The 17,521-nt window shown below is 51.8% G+C and overlaps 1 pseudogene; it reads right to left on the minus strand.

The window, feature by feature from the left end:
* Positions 1-313: 313 nt before the first annotated feature.
* Positions 314-4,239, minus strand: LOC130029403 (calcium homeostasis modulator protein 3-like; annotated as a pseudogene).
* Between the last annotated feature and the right edge of the window lie 13,282 nt (positions 4,240-17,521).

The raw sequence follows: 17,521 nt of genomic DNA on the forward strand, positions 1-17,521 counted from the left end.
CCCAAGAACAGAGCACCAGTGTTCCCCGGGGCTGGGAGACCCCACTCAGCCCCAGCCCCTGACTTGCTCTCCTGGGAGAAGCTGAACCCAGCACAGTCGTGAGGGCAGCGGCTTTCGTGTACACGAGATCACTCCCAGAAACGTGACTGGGGATGTCAGCTCTTGCGGGGACAACTGGCCCTGCCTTGGCGTGTCCCCAGTATAGAGAGTGGGGATCTCAGCTCTCTGGGTGGGGTGTGCTGGGCTGCCCTGGGATGCCCCTCCGTTTAGCCAGCTCCCAGCTCCTTTCGTGTGGCGCCAGGTGCTGGGGTCTCTACACTTCTGTGTGTTGGGGTCCCCGGGGGTCAGTGGCAGTCGTGGGCGCGCGGTGGCTGAGGCCACCCCCGCAGTGTCCTGCAGGGCCCGCAAGGCCGAGGGGCGGCTTGCTGGAGCACCAGGTGCTCAGGAGGCGGTCCAATTGCTCGCGGCTGGAGACTGCACGCAGGTGCACCCGGCCGTCCGGGGCCTCGGGCAAGTCTCGGGGCTGGGCTGACGGGTGGTCAGCGGACCAGCTCAGGCCCCGCGCCCGCATTTCGCTCTGCATGCTCTGGAAGAAGTGCAGCACGCAGCGGTGCGCCAGGTCCCGCGCATGCTCGCAGCACGTCTCGTCGAAGAGCTTCTCCTCCAGCTCCACGTAGTTGCTCCAGTATCGGTGCTGCAGGAAGACCGTCTGGTCGAAGCAGGGCCTCAGGCAGCGCGCCAGGAAGGCCAGGATAATGAGCAGCAGGGTGATGGTCCAGCCCATGGCCTGTGGGGAGGCAAGCAAGATGGGGTGGGGGTGGGGGAACATGTGGGCAGCGTTGAGTCATTGAGTGTCCACGGTCTCTCCATTAGGGATCCCGCCTGCCTTTCTGCAGATGGTTGCATCTGCCCATGGAACATCCCTCCTGTTAACCACCTCCATCCACCCTCCCGTCTATCCCTATCCTCCCATTCGTTCATCTAGTCAATCATCCCTCCCCGATCTGCCCATCATATTTCCTCTCTGCTCAGCTCTCCCCCAACCATTGTGTCAACACCATTGACCCAGCCCCTGACTATCACCCCATCGCCCATTCCCAACCATGAACAAATTCCCCAACCAGCATCCCCTTCCCCACCATCATCCATCCCCCAAATGTCCTCTATCCCCAACCATCATCCCATCCCCAAACCATCACCCCATTTCCCAACAGTCACCCATTCCCCGACCAGTGTCCCATCCCCCAACATCCTCCATCCTCCAACCATCGCCCCATCTCCAACCATCACCCCATTCTCCAACCATCGCTGAATGGGCTGGAACAAATGCCTTGCAGTGGGAGCCTAGGTCTGACCCCGGCATGCCCACCAGGCACACTGGGAGTGACCCCTGCACTGATCTGTGAAGAGCCCCTGAGCACCTCCAGGGAGGGTCCCCAAACAAAAACCAAAACCCAAATCCAAGCAAAGTATCTCAGAGATGGTTAGAAAGCAGCAAATATTGAAAAAGTTCTACCTTTCCCCGTTTCTGCCTCGAGTCAGGTTGTAGTAAATTCTCCCGGAGATTCTTACTGAAGCAGAATCTTGTGGGGCAGAAGGGTGGTCAGGGAACTTGCCTTGCACGTGGCTAACTTGAGTCTGATCTTTAGCACCACCTCTAGTCCCTGAGCACCACCAAGGGTTGCTCCTGAGCACAGAGTGAGGAATGGTCCCAGCACACTGCCAGGCATGACCCTAAACACCCACTACTCTGCAAGCAAAAGAGAAACCACTCCACTAGTTTCTCTGATGCGTTTGCCTTCGCAGTTTCTGCCCTTCAAAACCCAGAGCTGCTCTCTTTTGTCCCATCTCTTCTCTGAAGGTGCCACTCTTTGTTGAAGATACTACAGAAGCCAGAATTTCAAGTCATCGCTTTTTTTTTCTTTCTGGGTCACACCCAGCAATGCACAGGGGTTACTCCTGGCTCTGCACTCAGGAATTATTCCTGGTGGTGCTTGGGGGACCATATGGGATGCTGGGAATCGAACCTGGGTTGGCCGCATACAAGGCAAACGCCCTACCCGCTGTGCTATCACTCCAGCCCCAAGTCATTGCTTTTAATGGCATTCTTTGCTTTAGGTTTCTCTTGCATGATTTTCCTCTTGTTAATCTTTTAATTAGAGCCTCAGCTGAAAGCCTGAGTTTTGCCTTTCCTGCACTCCTGCCCATCCATCCATCTACCCATCCACCCATCTACCATCCATCCAACCGACCATCCCACACACACCCACCCACCCACACCACCTCAATGTCCATTCACCTTTTCATCCAGATTTTGGGTCATATATATCATCCCATCTGTGCATGCCCTGTCCTGTATTTTGATGGAGATAATGGACCCCAGTCTTTGCTCACTTTAGCAGCAGAAATATTGCCATGTCTAAGTGTCACATGGACGGATCTACAAGGAACATGGGAGTTCAGAGAAAGGAACCCCTAATCTGAACTTGGGGGCTCTGGAAACTGAGGTTCTGGCTGAGAACTGAGGTGGCAGTCGCACAGGATACAGCCGGGGAGCAGCCGTCTGGCGGAGGGTGAGGGCAACTCTGAAGAATCTGATGCTGGAGCTGATACTGTGTGGCCTTCCCTTCCCCCTCCCCTGAGTGATGGTCTCGAGCTGGCAGCCCTCCTGGCCCTCCCCAAACACAGAGCTGTGTCCCTGCAGTGTCCTGGGAGCATGGCTGAGGGGGTGGACACCTGATGTCGACATGCATGGCATAGAACCCGCGCCACCCACCCCCATCCTGAACAGGAACCCCCCAGGACCCTCTCGTTCCTTGCCTGTGTGTCTCCATCAGGAGGGTCCCCAGGACATCGATGTCCCTCTGCAGTCCCCCCACCCACCCAGGCCCAGGGAGGGCAGGCTGAACGACCTGTGACAGGCACCGGGTAGCGGGTCATAGCCTTCCGGGCCAGGCTGTCCCTGACCAGCTTATCCTCCTTGCAGGGCACCTTGGCCAGGAAGAGCTACACCTGGCTGGAGGTCATGTTGGCAAAGTCCAGAAACTTCTCGGGGTCCACAGAGCAGCTAAAGGCACACACCAAGCACTTGCCGTCCAGGAGGGCCAGCAGGATCCAGACGAGCGGGGCGGCCAGCGCTCTCTGCAGCACGGAGGAGCACATACACCTGGCCGGAGAGGAGTGGGGAGCTGAGGCCATGGGAGACCCAGACCCAGGAGTCACCCTGGAGCACCGAGCTAAGAGCAGCACTGCCAAAATACCCAAACCAAAGTCACGAGACCACAGCACTGAGGACAACTACAGAGCTTGAGGTGGGGGTGGCATGGCCGGTGTTTCCCGGAGGCCGAGAGGTTCCACACTTGGGGTGTGTCAGGGAATGAATGCAGGGCCTGGAGCAATAGTACAGCAGGGAGGGCACTTGCCTTGCACGTTACTGACCCAGGTTCAATCCCCTGCACCCTATATGGTTCTCCGAGGCCTGCCAGGCAGTAGTGATCTCTGAGAACAGAGCCAGGAGCAAGCCCTGGGCACTAATGGGGTCCCCTCCACCAACAAACTAGCAGGGCCAGAGGGATAGTACAGAAGGTATGGTGCTTGCTTTGCATGCGGCAGACCGAGGTTGGATCCCTGGCACCCAATAAGATCTCCTGAGAACCACCAGGAGTGATCCTTGAACACAGTCGAGAGTCAGCCCTGAGCACTGCTGGGGTGGGCCCCCTCTCCCTCCATAAGAAGATGGCTGCAGTACCCACTGCAGAGTGTGGGGGGGACCTCGTAGTTTTAGGGCGATGACCTGGCCGTGTTTATGAGGGTGAGTAGGTGGGGGGAGCCCCTAATAAAGCTGCAGGGGTGGTGGTGTTGGGGGCTTGGGATGCACCTGGCAGAGCCCGTGCAGTTGTTGGGGGTGCAAACTAGGGCCCTGGGGTGCTGGGGGGGGGGTGTGGGGTTGCACCTGATCATGCCGGGGTCCTTCTGGCGGCGCCCTGCCGGCCGGCGCCTCTCCTCCACCATGAGCACAGACTGCCGGTTGGCCAGGAGGCCACAGAGGAAGAGCGCCAGGGGCGGCACCAGCAGCAGGCCCAGGCCGTAGGCCGCGTTGTAGCGTGCCAGGCAGGGGCAGTGGACATCAAGGGAGGCGTAGAGCTTGACGGTGCCCACGGCCAGCAGCAGGCATACGCCGTTCATCACTGACTCCGAGCTGGCCTGGAAGTGCTGGAAGAGCAGGCGGAGCTTGTCCATGGCCGCAGGAGTCGGGGTCTGCAGGTGCCTCTGCTGGTCTTCCAGGAAGGGCCCGAGGTGCAGGAGGAGAAGCAGCACCCAGCCCGGGTGCCCTAGGGCTGGCCAAGGCAGGTCCCCACCACGGCTGCCCAAAGCTGCTCCTCTCCGCTGGCCCTGTGTGGGGCCCGGCTCAACCGCCAGCCAAAGCACCTCCAGGCAAATGGGCCCTTCCCGGTCCTGCAGGGCCAAGGGGTGGGGGAACAGGCAAATTCAGGGTGTGGCAAGGCCCAGGTGCTCACGAGTGGGCTTCCAGTCCCTGGCGTCGGTCAGCACCATCTGGTTCTGCTGAGTCCTGATTCCAGCGTCTTCCAAACTGGTGGAGGTAGGAGGGGCTCCTGGATTAGAGGGTCTTGTAGAAGACGTCAGACCCCCTGCCAGCACTGGTCAGCGAAGGCCAGGGGCCAGCACAAACGAAGACATGGAGGGGAGGCTGTGTGGCTGGGGCCAGAAACTCGGGATTCTGTGCTATGGGGTGGGGTGTATGTGTGTATGTGCACGCGCGTGTGTGTCCATGCATGTGTATGTGTGTATGTGTGTGTGTGCATGTATGTGTGTGTGTGTGCGTGTATGTGCATGCGTGTGTATAGTGTGTTTGTGAGTGTGTGGAGGGAGTTAGCATTCCCATGGCTGCTTGCAATTCTCACCTGTTTGGCTCCTGAGCACCACCAGGTGTGGCCCCAGGAGAAACAGCCGGACACGCTCTTCAACCTCATCCCTCCCTCTCTGTTTCTCTGTGGAGCAAGTGGCAGGCACCTGGGTTTTACTACTCTTCTGCCACTGTCACTGTCACTGTCACTGTTCTCCCGTTGTTCATCAATTTGCTCGAGCAGACCCAGTAGCGTCTCCATCGTGAGACTTGTTGTTACTGTGTTTGGCGTATCGAATACGTCACGGGTGGCTTTCCAGGCTTTGCCATGAGGGCGAGATACTATCAGTAGCTTGCCGGGCTCTCTGAGAGGGGTGAAGGACTTGAACTTGGGTTGGCCGGGTCGGCCCCCATACAAGGCAAACGCCCTGCCACTGTGCTATCACTCCAGCCAACTCTTCTGTATGTTACCCAATTCTGCGGTATTCAAACCAGTTCTTTGAGCCGGTTTGTGTATGGGAGAGGAGGGGGGGCATTGGGAAAGGAGTGACCTGTGTGAGGGGATGTGGTGAGGGAGCTGAAGGGAGCTGGGACACCCTCTAGGGCTTGCAGGCTGATGGGCCAAAGGGATGAGGCCATTCGGGAGAAACCCTCCCAGGCCAGATCCCCTGTCCCAGGTTCCTCAGGAGGGCAGGGGCCCTGACAGGCGGGCTGTGGCCATCCAGAGATAATGGGAAAGATGAGGGGCTTTGCTCTCCTGAACACCACCTCAGCAGGGAAGGGGGCCCCTGAATGTGACTGAGGCCCGTGTCAGAGGGAGTCGGGCTGGCTGACATTGATGGTTTTCCTTCTGCAGAGATGCCAAGTCGGGGTGATCTGGGTCCTCTTCTCTCCTATCTCTGCCTAGTCAGGAGACCTCTGAGGCCTTCCTTGGGGCTAGAGGCGTTAGGAGTCTGGGGGAGAAGGCCCACTGGGAGGGGGCGTCCCAGCTCTGAGGCCCACTTGTGTGTGTGCCGGCTGTGCTGGGGATCGAACGTCTGATTGGCCTCGTAGCGACAAGTAGCTGCCTGTGCCCGGGTGCTGTGCTGACGGTGTTGCCCCGGGTGAAAAGCAGTGCTTTGAGCACACTGTGAGACTGAGTTCAGGGGCTTCTCTCAGTCCCAGGAGTGAGTTTGCGAAGGTGAGTGTGACCCTTCTTTTGGAGGGTCTTGCCAGTGAAGGTGGGAGCAGGGTTCAAGGGTGGAGCGAGGACCCTGACCTTGTCACAGGTCCTGTCTCAGGCCACAGTGTAGTAAAGTGATTCCGGTCACGCAAACGGTTACAGAGAGGAACATCTCAGAGGTGGAAGCGGGGTTTGTTTCTTCTCTGTTAACTTTTAACTTTTTTTTCTTTTTACCTTCCTCTCCTTCCTTTTCTTTTCGTTTTTGGGCCACGCCTGGCGATGCTCAGGGGTCACTCCTGGCTCTGCACCCAGGGATTACTCCTGGTGGTGCTCAGGGTACCATATGGGATGCTGGCCACAAGTGCCCTCCTCTCTGCACTATCTCTCCAGCCCATTTTCTGATAGGTTTTCTTTATTTTTAAAAAATTATTATTATGGGGCTGGAGCGATAGCAAAGTGGGTAGGGCGTTTGCCTTGCATGCGGCCGACCTGGGTTCGATTACCAGCATCCCATATGGTCCCCTGAGCACCGCCAGGAGTGATTCCTGAGTGCAGAGCCAGGAGTAACCCCTGTGCATCGCCAGGTGTGACCCAAAAAGCAAAAATATATATTATTATTATTATTATTATTTCTTAGGTCACACCCGGCGATGCACAGAGGTTACTCCTAGCTCATGCTCTCAAGAATTATTCCTGGTGTGCTTGGGGACCATATGGGATGCTGGGAATCGAACCCGGATCGGCGGCGTATTGGCCGCGTTTAAGGCAAATGCCTTATTCTCTGTGTTATCGCTCCAACCCTCTGATGGATTATCTTGACTGTGAAGTCGCTCACCGCTCAGGGCAGCTAGAAAGATCTCTCCCCCTACCTAGAAGCTCTTTGATGTTTGGAAAGAGCAAAAGAGTGATATTGATGTTAAGGCAACTGACTAAGGGCAGGGCCTCCCGCCACCCCTCCCAAGTTTGCCTGGGCGTGGCCGAGTCGCATGGAGTGCTAGCGCCACCAAGTGGTGATTTTCGAGAAATGGCAGGAAAGGGGGAGGAGCAGGCTGGAGAAAACTGTCCACAGGCTCCCCTCACTGGGAGAGCACCCTACTCTCACTGCCAGGCGCCTGTGGGTGAAGGTCGGAACAAACAGGAGCCTCTGGGACCCTCTTGAGTGAGGAGGACAGGAGCCAGCCATCACTGCCAGGAGGAACGGAGAAACGCCTGGTGTTGGGGCTAATGGGAGGCCCCCTCGCTGGAGAGGTGCTCGCTGACCCTGCTGTCCTCTCCATTGTGGCCGTGAGGATGTTTCCAGTTTGTATGTAGACACACGTATCGCACGCCTCGGGTCTCTGGGCTTGATGGATCCTTAGAAAGGCTTTCCTACAAGTAAAGGTCACTCAGCACATCTCTGAGAGGGCCCGAGATAGCCAGGGGCCAAGGTGCTGGCCTTGTGCAGTGATTCCCCAGCTGGGAGCCAGGAGTAGCCCCTGAGCGCCACTGGGTGTGAGGCCTCCCCCCACCCCCTTGCCCCAATCTATGAGAGAAAGAGGCTGCTGGGGAATGTTTCTTTGATTTGGAATCTATTCTCTTTCCATTACTGGAATTTGTCCTTCACTCCCTGGCTAGTTCCTGGGCCACTGGGTCAAAGTCCCAGGGAGTCCTCAGGAAGGGAGACATCTGGCTTTGGAAGTTGCCAGGATATTCAGGGAGGGGTGCTTGAAAGGCTCCCCCCTGGGGTCACGGCATCTCCGGGATTTGGACTCAGACCTTCAGGGGGCCGTACCTCAGTGCTTACTTATCGGCTCTGGCAAGTGGCTTAGTTTCCCTAAGTCTTTGTCAAAAACAGGGGTTATGAGAGTTGGAGAGATAGTCCAGGGGGTTAGATGCTTGCCTCACACACACTTGACCTGGATTTGACTCCCAGCACTGCAGATGGTCCATCAGGAGTGATCCCTGAACACAAAGCCTGGAGTAACCCCTGAGTACAGCCAGGTGTGGTCTCAAACTGCAAACCTGTATCACTGTGTCACTGTCATCCCGTTGATGGTCGAATTACTTGAGTGGGTGCCAGTAATGTCTCTATTCCTCCCAGCCTTGAGATTTTAGCAGCCTCTTCTTACTCGTCTTTTCCCAACAATTGGAGGCTCTTTCAGGGTCAGGGGAATGAGAACTGTTGCTGTTACTGTATTTGGCATATTGAATACGCCACGGGGAGCTTGCCAGGCTCTGCCCATGCAGGTGAGATACTATAGGTAGCTTGCCGGGCTCTCAGAGAGGCATACATTTCTATATTTTTCTCTATGATTTGTTGCCTACTGTCTGAACCCCATCAGATATGGTGTAGTAATTGTGGAAAATGGGTAGGAAGTGTCTTATGTGTCCGGAAAGTGGCCTGGAGTGTGGCGGTGGTTGGGTAGTGGAGGTCTGCTGCTGGGGCAGGGTCCCTTAAGGGTGGGGAAGGCTCTCATCTGCCCCACAGCCTGGCGCGGAGTTTGGTGGCATGGTTCTGGGAGCTTCCTTTTATACTCCCATCTGGGAGGAGCATCCTGAGTTCTGGAGGGTGGCCGATGAGGAGATTATCTGGTGCTGGCAGGGTGTGGCTTATGAGTGTGATCCCTGAGTCACCAGAGACTGGGGAATGCAGGCAGAGGATCTCTGTTCCGGGGTCCCATTGAGTCCAGAGTCCAAGGTCACGAAGTTCCACGTTATCTGTGTTCTGTGGGATATATGTGTGAGGCTCGGCCTGAGCATCCAGAAAGCAGCCTGGCGGTGGCTGAGTAGTGGAGGTCTGCTGCTGGGGGCTGGGTCCCTTGGGGTGGGGAGGGCTCTTGCCCGCCCCACAGCCTGGCACGGAGTCCCGTGGCATGGTTCTGGGAGCCTCAGTCCCCAGTTTCCCCCCTCCACTCTTGTTAACCAAGAAGTATGAAACTGGGGCTGGAGAGTTAGTCCACTGGGCAGGGCACTAATCTTGCATGCAGCTGATCCTGCATTGATCCCCGGAACTGCATATGGTGTTCTGAGCACTATCATGAGTGACCGCTGACTGCTGAGATAGGAGTCAGCCTTGAACAGTGCCTGTGGGTCCCCTCTCCAAAAACGGGATTTATGATGATCCTGGTAGTAGTAATAGCAGCAGCAGTAGTGGTAGAAGTAGTAATAGTGGAGGTGATAGTGATGGTGGAAGAGGTGGTGGTACTGATAGGAATGACAGCAGTGAGGACGGTGGTGGTGGTGGTGATGAGGGTGGTGAGGATGATGGTGATGGTGGTGGTGGAACTGATGGTGATGGTGGTGATGGAACTGATGGTGATGGTGGTGATGGAACTGATGATGATGGTGGTGGTGGAAATGATGTTGATGGTGGTGATGGACCTGATGGTGATGGTGGTGGTGGAACTGATGGTGATGGTGGTGATGGAACTGATGGTGATGGTGGTGGTGGAACTGATGGTGATGGTGGTGATGGAACTGATGGTGATGGTGGTGGTGGAAATGATGTTGATGGTGGTGATAGAACTGATGGTGATGGTGGTGGTGGAACTGATGGTGATGGTGGTGATGGAACTGATGGTGATGGTGGTGATGGAATTGATGGTGATGATGGTGGTGGAAATGATGTTGATGGTGGTGATGGATCTGATGGTGATGGTGGTGGTGGAACTGATGGTGATGGTGGTGTTGGAACTGATGGTGATGGTGGTGAGGGTGGTGGTGGTGTAGTGGAACTGATGGCGAGGTTGGTGATGATGGTGGAGGAGGAGGAGCTGATGGTGATGGCCTTGGCCTTGACTTTGCCATGGGCGCTAGTGGCCCCTGTCTCAGGTCTGTCAGCTTCCTGAGGGTGTATGAGGAATGGCAAAACCCTACTGGCTCCAAACTATGAAAGAAAACTTTGGAATCAACAGTAAGAAATATTTGAGGGCCTAAGAAACTGAATGTCATGTCAACTTCATTGATCATTAAATATGGACTCAAAGATTTCATTATATTTAAGACAATTGTCAGCTTTTCCAACTTGGCGAGAAATTCAGCCCATGCATGGTTGCTCAGAAATAAAGCCAGTTGTAAATTCAATGAGTTCCTTGTAGTCCACTGATTCTGAAAGCCAAACTAATAAAATTCCTTTCAAAATGGTTAAGGCAGAAAAATTAGGATTAGGATTAATGTGGGCTGTGATTCCACATTAGTTATTGTGAACTGAGAGCATCAGGCTCCAAAAATGCAGTCCTCTCGGTGCTACCTCCCAGTAGGTGACCGGCCTGCTTGGTGCCAGCTCCCCTTGCCTGGGTCCCTTGTGCTGGTCAGCTCCCGGGGAAAACCTGGAGGCATGGCTTGTTTGGGTCATACCCTGGAGCACTCAGCAACTACTCCTGGCTCTGTGCTCAGGGTTTGCAGGGTCCTGTGGACCATATGCTGTGTGGGGTCATACCAGAGTCTCTTGCAGGGAAAGTTTGTGCTCCGCCCGTTAAGCCCTGGAGGCATTGTAAATCATCTTCTCAGCTGGAAAGCATCCAGGAGAAGCAGTTTCCCAAAAGGTGGCCAGTGAATAAATGCAGAGAACCAGATGTCTTGGGGGAATTCAGGGAATTAGGGTTTAAATAATCTCTCTTCTTCCCTGATCTGCAAGGCTTTTTTTGTTTTGCTTTTGGACCACACCCTGTGATGTTCAGGGCTAACTCCTGGTTCTTTTCTCCTGGCCAGGAATCACTCCTGGCTGGGCCCAGGAGACCATACGTGGAGCCAGGGATTGAACCTGAGTCAGCCAGGTTAAGGCTTCACCCCTGAACTATCTCTCCTGCCCCGCAACTTGATTCTGAAGCTAGCTACGCTTGAGAATCATTTGAGTGTGTGCATCTGTGGGGGTTTCGGGGGGTGGGAGAGGGCAGGCGAGGGGCTCCTTTTAAACAACAAAGACTATTTTTAGGAGAAGTTTTAGATTTATGGCACCACACAAGGGAAGGGAAGAGACAGATTTCCCTCTTGTCTCCTACCCCTCTCATGCAGTCTCCCCATGTTGGGATCGGGAGTTCCCTAGCCCTGGGAGGCGCGGAGAGACCAGATAGACACAATTCCTGCAGGAGTAAAAACGGGGTTTATTTAGACCAGCATGCTGGGGCTCTGCAGCATACCCCAAAAATGGGCAGTGGCTGAGAGCCCCGAACTTCTTCAAAGGGGATCTTATATAGGCCTTCACTGGCCGTTACAGCAAAGCCCGCGCATTTCATAGCCAATAGATTTGTAACAACATATACTTTCTTAACCAATCCATTTAAAAGTACCTCACTCCTTAGCCTATAGATTCAAAGATCAGCATTTATGTACATCGATTGTCAGCACAAGCAAGGTTATAGCTGGAATCATTAAGCCTTAGGTAATCTCCCTTGACCATCCTTGTTTTGAGTTACCCAAGTCTGCAGGGTGCTTTAGTGAGACAATACATTCCAGGAAAGGGCAATTTCCCCCAACCACCCGCATCCTGAGTTATCCTTTACCCAAATCTGCAGGGTGCTTTACTGAGACAATACATTTCAGGGACAGTAAATCACTTTCCAAGTCCCCTCTCCCCCAGGTGCAAAGCAGCCAAGCAGTTTTACAGAAAGCAATGTTGCAAGTTAGCTAAAGTACACAAAAATTTGATGCCCTAATATGGATTCTTTCACCCATACAACACCACACCTCAGAAAGGGGTGTATTTGTCACAACTGATGCACCACCTTTCTAAATCACTTCACCAGGCATTTGGGTTATCAGGGTTCACATATTCGCAGAAGTACAAGTTGCTGTGTGTTATACTGTAGCAGCCTCAATTATAGTGTCACACAGACAAGGTCCAGGGCCCTAGAATTCTTTTGTGCTTTACGATTCATCTGGCCTGTGGCCCATCCCCTGGCCACTACTAATTTTTTTTTTCTTTTTGGGTCACACCCGGCGATGCACAGGGGTTATTCCTGGCTCATGCACTCAGGAATAACTCCTGGCGGTGCTCGAGGGACCATATAGGATGCTGGGAATCGAACCTGGGTCGGCTGCGTGCAAGGCAAATGCCCTACCCGCTGTGCTATTGCTCCAGCCCTACTAATTTTTTACTGTTTCCATAGTTTTTGTTTTTTAGGGGGAGCTCTTAAGTAGTGCTCGAGAGGTCTAGGGGTCCCACTACTGATTCTTAGCCGACGAGGCTGGAAGTTCAAAGGCAAGGCTAAGGGCACAATGCTGCTGGCCCTGCCATCCTAGGGCTACTGGACCACAGGGGTGGTGCTGGGGCCTCTAGGGCTGCATCCGGCTATGCTCACGGACCATGTGGTGCCCTAACCACTGTATCATCCCCGTCCCCATTTCCCTAGTCTTGACTTTTCATACACCAGTAATCTTTGTGTGTTGGCTTCATTCACTTAGTCACACGCACTGAAGCTTCTCCCGTGACTTTCATGGCTTCACAAATCATTTTTTAGCGTCAAATAATATTCCATAGTCTGGCTGTACCACAGTAGATCCATTCAAGCTGAAAACCCTCTTGGTTGTTTGCAAGTTTCAGTGGTTATGAATCAAAGTGCTATGAGCATCCATAGGGAGCATTCCGGTATTTGTGTAGAAAAACCTGGTTTTCAGCCCCAACCTAGGCGCATAACTGGAGACAACGGTTTTTTTTTTCCAATTTGGATTATAAATTTTATTCCTGAAGGGAGAGACAGATTATAGGGTCAGGGCAGCTCAGTCAGGAGCAAAAGCAATATAACCATATATGGTAAGGTCAGCAAGAAGAGCTTTACCTAACATTCAAGGTAGACATTTGTACATCAAAGGGTCTTATGGCAGTAGGTGCATCCTGAGCTTTACATTTGTATATCAAAGGGTCTTAGGGAGTAGATGCATCCTGGAGGTTGCTATAGATAAGGCCAGATAAGCTGTTAGCCTGATGTGTGGCTATAGATCAGGTATCCTCTGAGATCAGGAAGTCCTGGGAGACTGTCACCAATGTCTGTCCCAAGCAGTTCCTAACATGGGAACCATGGCCAGGGTCTATGAGAGGGCTCTTGGCTTCCCACATCTCCCCCTTCGATATTATATAAAAGCCTCGTTTAGGGAGGTATTGGCTGGGTCCCCCCCGAGATTGCAAAATACCTCTGTTTTGTGGAGGGGAGGATGAGATGCCCATCCCCCAATTCTCCTTGCTAGAAGGGAATTGTGGAAAATGGCAGGGACAGAGGAACCTCCATGCAGACCCAGCATGCCTCTCAGGGAGTCGGAAACTGGCCACAGGGCCATCCCTTGCAGTGCTTTGCCTTTCAGCTGACGGGCTCCAAAAAGAAAAAAGGGGGTGCAGGGAGCGGGTCCAACGCCACTACTCCTGCGACGGGAAGGTCCATTCGAAAGACAGGCGGGGGAGCTCAACTGACCAGCGGAGGCCTGCATCTTCCATAGCCAGACGAATATAGTGCACCTATATGGGGTTGGTAGATAGAGAAGCTATCTGTTGTCTAACAAAAGTGATAATTCGGTTAAAAAATGCAGGGGCCCACTGTAGCAACCAATAAAAGGGCAGTCAGGAGACCCAAGAGTGGCAACAAGTAAGGAAGTAGAGTGTGCAGGGCCCACCCAGAGCTAGAAGACTCACTTTGCTGGCGTCTCTGCTCCAAACCTTCCCTTAGCTCTCGCATGGAGTTTTTAATCACTCCACTGTGGTTAACATAAAAGCAACACTCCTTCCCCAAGGCAGCACACAATCTCCCCTCTTTCATAAAGAGCAAATCCAGTCCTGGGTGGTTTTGAAGAGCAATCTCCGACGTTAGCGAATCCTCGAGGTGAGAGATGGATTTTTCAAGGCGCTCTAAGTCGGTATCCACGGCGACACGAAGTGTAGCTAAAACGGAGTGCTGTGAGGTCAGGGTGGTGATGCCCGAACCGGCGCCCGCAAGGCCAAGGGTGAACAGGGCAGCGATGGTGAGGGCGGTGACAGGCTCCTGGTGGAGTCCGTGTGGTGTGGCAACATCGCGCTGGGACCAGTAATCATAAAGGGTGGAAGTTGGGTGGTAGAAAATACGGGGACCACCAGAACAGTCATACAGAACTGTGAAGAGGAGTCGAAAACAGTGGCAGCAAAATGAGGAGTCAGGCCTGTCACTGAGCAGAGCCACCAGGCATCCTCAGTCGGGGTCAAAGGAGGGGTCGGGATCAAAAGAGGCGACCACTAGGGCGCAGAGGGTGGCTGCAGAGCCAGACTGGAGAGGAGGCAGACTTTATCTTAATCTCACTTAACAAAAACTGTACTCTGCAATGCTTCCATAGATATTCAGAAAGCCTTAAGAATTTCTCACAATTAAAGCTCTTACAAGGTATATTCACTGGGCAAAAGATCACTTTACATTAGAAATCAATCAGAAGACATCCTAAAATTCTGATTTCCAGAAAAACACAAATACAAAAAATTAAAGCACTCATAGATTATCATGAAACATTAAGTATTTCACACTTGTGTACAAATCTTTCTGAAAAACAGGGCTAGGTTGATACCTGGTGACAGGGCTTTGCATGAAATAAATAGCATGTACTTTCAAGCACTGGACAGGTTGATTAACAATGTAGTTAGTAACATTTCCCACATTTTCCATGAAATTCTCCATTCTCAGACAGAGACCATTACAGAAGGCTGACATCTGAGATTATTCCACTTTATAACTCTTAGAAGTTCTAGAAATTTTAGTTACTAAGAGTCTCAGAGATCAGATAGAGCACTGGTAAGACAAATTTTGCAACCAATTTTATAATTCTAGAAACTCATGTTTAAACTAAACCATTATTTTTTTGAACCTGTTTTCATGTGTCATAGTTATTTTAACTCCTTCTAGATCAAATATTCTAATCCAAGGTAGATACAAACATGTACATTAACATAACAACATAAGACCTATGATCAATTTTTATAAAACATGATAAAAACTTCTTTGGCTTAATTTCAATAGTTCTTGTACCTTAATTATTTAAAATAATGAGCTTTCTGTACCAGATATTTTTAACAATTCCACAAAAATACAAACATGCTTTCAGACACAGAAAAAACCCTTTGGATTTTTTAACCAAACTTTGATATTAGCATAAGAAAATATTTGAATTGCTGTGTGAACACAAAAAGGATGGCAGCAATCTATCTTTCCAACCGCCGGCGTTCAGTAGTTTCCCCAACTCCAGGGAGGTGGATGGGCAGGAAAAGGAAGGAAACCTTATGGCCAGGCTGCTTGATCTAGTTGCAGTTTAATCCAATCCTCTCTCCATTCACTCTCGAATCTCTTCTGCCTCTCCCAGCCCATTCTTACAGTCTCATTATATCCCATAAAAGAAACTCAGGTTCTCTCAAGCATGTTTTCCCCTGTTCTCTCAGACCTCCTAGTAGAGAGCCCTGAAATCTCATATAGATCATGGTACCTCTAAAGGGGCAATATTGTAAAGTCATCAAAAGTAGAAAGAACATTGAGGCTGCAAAACATACATTGCTTCTTTACATCTGCAGGCCAGTAATTTTGTCCTCACTTTTACAAGCTACAAGCACTTGGATTAGCACATCAAAGACCAATCTACATCTCAAAGATCAGCCTTCCTGGAGCTTGGCATCTACATCCCAAAGATCAGGCCTGGCTAGCACCTGAGATCTGCTCTGTGAGATAAGAGAAGCTGCCTCTAATAGCAAGGTTTCTGTGAGATAAGGGAAGCTGCCTCTTGCAGTATACTGAAATTATTTACTTAAGGCAGTTTGAAAGGGGAAAATTGTTTAGCCTCATCCAAACTAGTCAGGACATTCTTCTAGGACAGATTCTCACTTAGCAGATCTGATGTCGGTGGGCCCCACCAGTGATTTATGTGAAGTGGGGAGGAGAAAGACAGCCACTTTCTCCCCACCCGCCTCTGCCACCCGGAACCCTGGGTAGGCTAGGACCGGTAAAGTCTGCAGTGAGCACCTGCTCGGCAAGGGCCTAAGCCCCGCCAGCCCCACAAGGTGGCTGTCAAGCCACACCTGAAGTCCGCTTGATCTTCTCGGCACGGGAGTTAATCCCTGCCACCCGATTGCTCGGGGAGCCATGGACTCAAGCTGGGGCGAGAATTTGCTCTTCGCAGGAAAGGAGAGACCAGTCCCAAGCCTTACCCGAGGTTTCTGGGGTTCTTGTCTCGCTCGCAGAAAAGAATTTCAGGAGTAGACGAGCAGTGAAGTAACAGGTTTTATTTGGAGGCTTTTGGAGAGGGAGAGAAAGGGATAAGCAGATAAGCGGGGGAATGGAGAGTAAGAGAGAGAGAGTAACGCGTCCAGAGGGAACGCGGGCTTCTCCGAGGGTGGAGAGAGCGCCAAGTGGGCTCTCGAGCTGGTTCTTATAGATCCTTCTGACTTAGAATGTTCTGGAATCTCCTTGGGGCTGGGTCGCTGGAGTTAACCGAATTGAAAGGGAGGTTCTCGGAAAGGAGGAATTTCATGGGGAGGAGGCCCATGTCTTCAGGGTCTGGGGATGGTCTTATCAAGTCCTTATTCTCTGTCTCCACAGGGTGGGTTGGTCCTAGAATTCTTCTTCTATGAGACTTTGTTTCATTGCAGAGAGCCTTTTCCTATCTACCTGCCTACATCAAATCCCCCCTAGAGATTTCACCACCTTAAATCTTTAAGGGAAAATGGCAGAAGGTCCATCTTCTGGAGCTGCTTCATGCTGACAATGGGATGCTGGCCCTGCCTACACAAGGGGTGAAATCTCATACTACCTCAGCTTTTAGTGGCCCTCAGCAATGAATTGGTTGGGTTCCTGAAGTTATCTGAAAGAAAAAAATCAGTTCGATTAGACTGTCGGATATCCCTTTGAAATGGTTAGACCCTGGAGGAGTAGAAGGTCCTTTCTTACCCAGTAAGGACAATGTTGTTTGCTGTCTTAAAAAATCAAGAGTTAAAACAACAGAAACCAAAGCGACATAATGCCATACCCATATCTATCACTAAAATAATGGAAAGGAATAACTCTACCCGCAGGTTTGGTTGAAAGAAAAATGACTTCCTGTGTCCAGATATTTCTACTGGACACAGAAACACCAAGCTATTCTCTGGCTTTCTCAGTACAGATAGGAAAAGCTTCTGCCCATACACTGAAGCTCTCAATGAGAACCAACAGGTATTTATACCTTGAACGTATGAGCATTTGATCATCTGCATAAAGTCAAGCTGCTGATCCTCCCCTAAATTCCTTGATGCTGAACAGGTATTAGGAGAGGAGGCTCAGGATTTCCTCTAGGTTCATTACTGGCACAGAAAGCACAGTTCTGAATTACTTCTACCTTACTTGCTATTCAGTTCCTTTCCATGGAAGATGGTTTTCACTGGTGTTAAAGCATAACTCTTTAATAATATTCCATTGCATAGGTCCAGGAGTTAGTAACTTTCCTTGTTGGGTAAATCCATCAACTTCCTTTTGGAAACCTCCAATGTCCATCGTTCCTCTTCTGCAGAGCATTCTGGCTTAGAGGAAATACTCTCTGGTGTTAAT

Source organism: Sorex fumeus, unplaced genomic scaffold (assembly GCF_029834395.1).
Source record: "Sorex fumeus unplaced genomic scaffold, SorFum_2.1 ptg000043l, whole genome shotgun sequence".
Lineage (NCBI taxonomy): Eukaryota > Metazoa > Chordata > Mammalia > Eulipotyphla > Soricidae > Sorex > Sorex fumeus.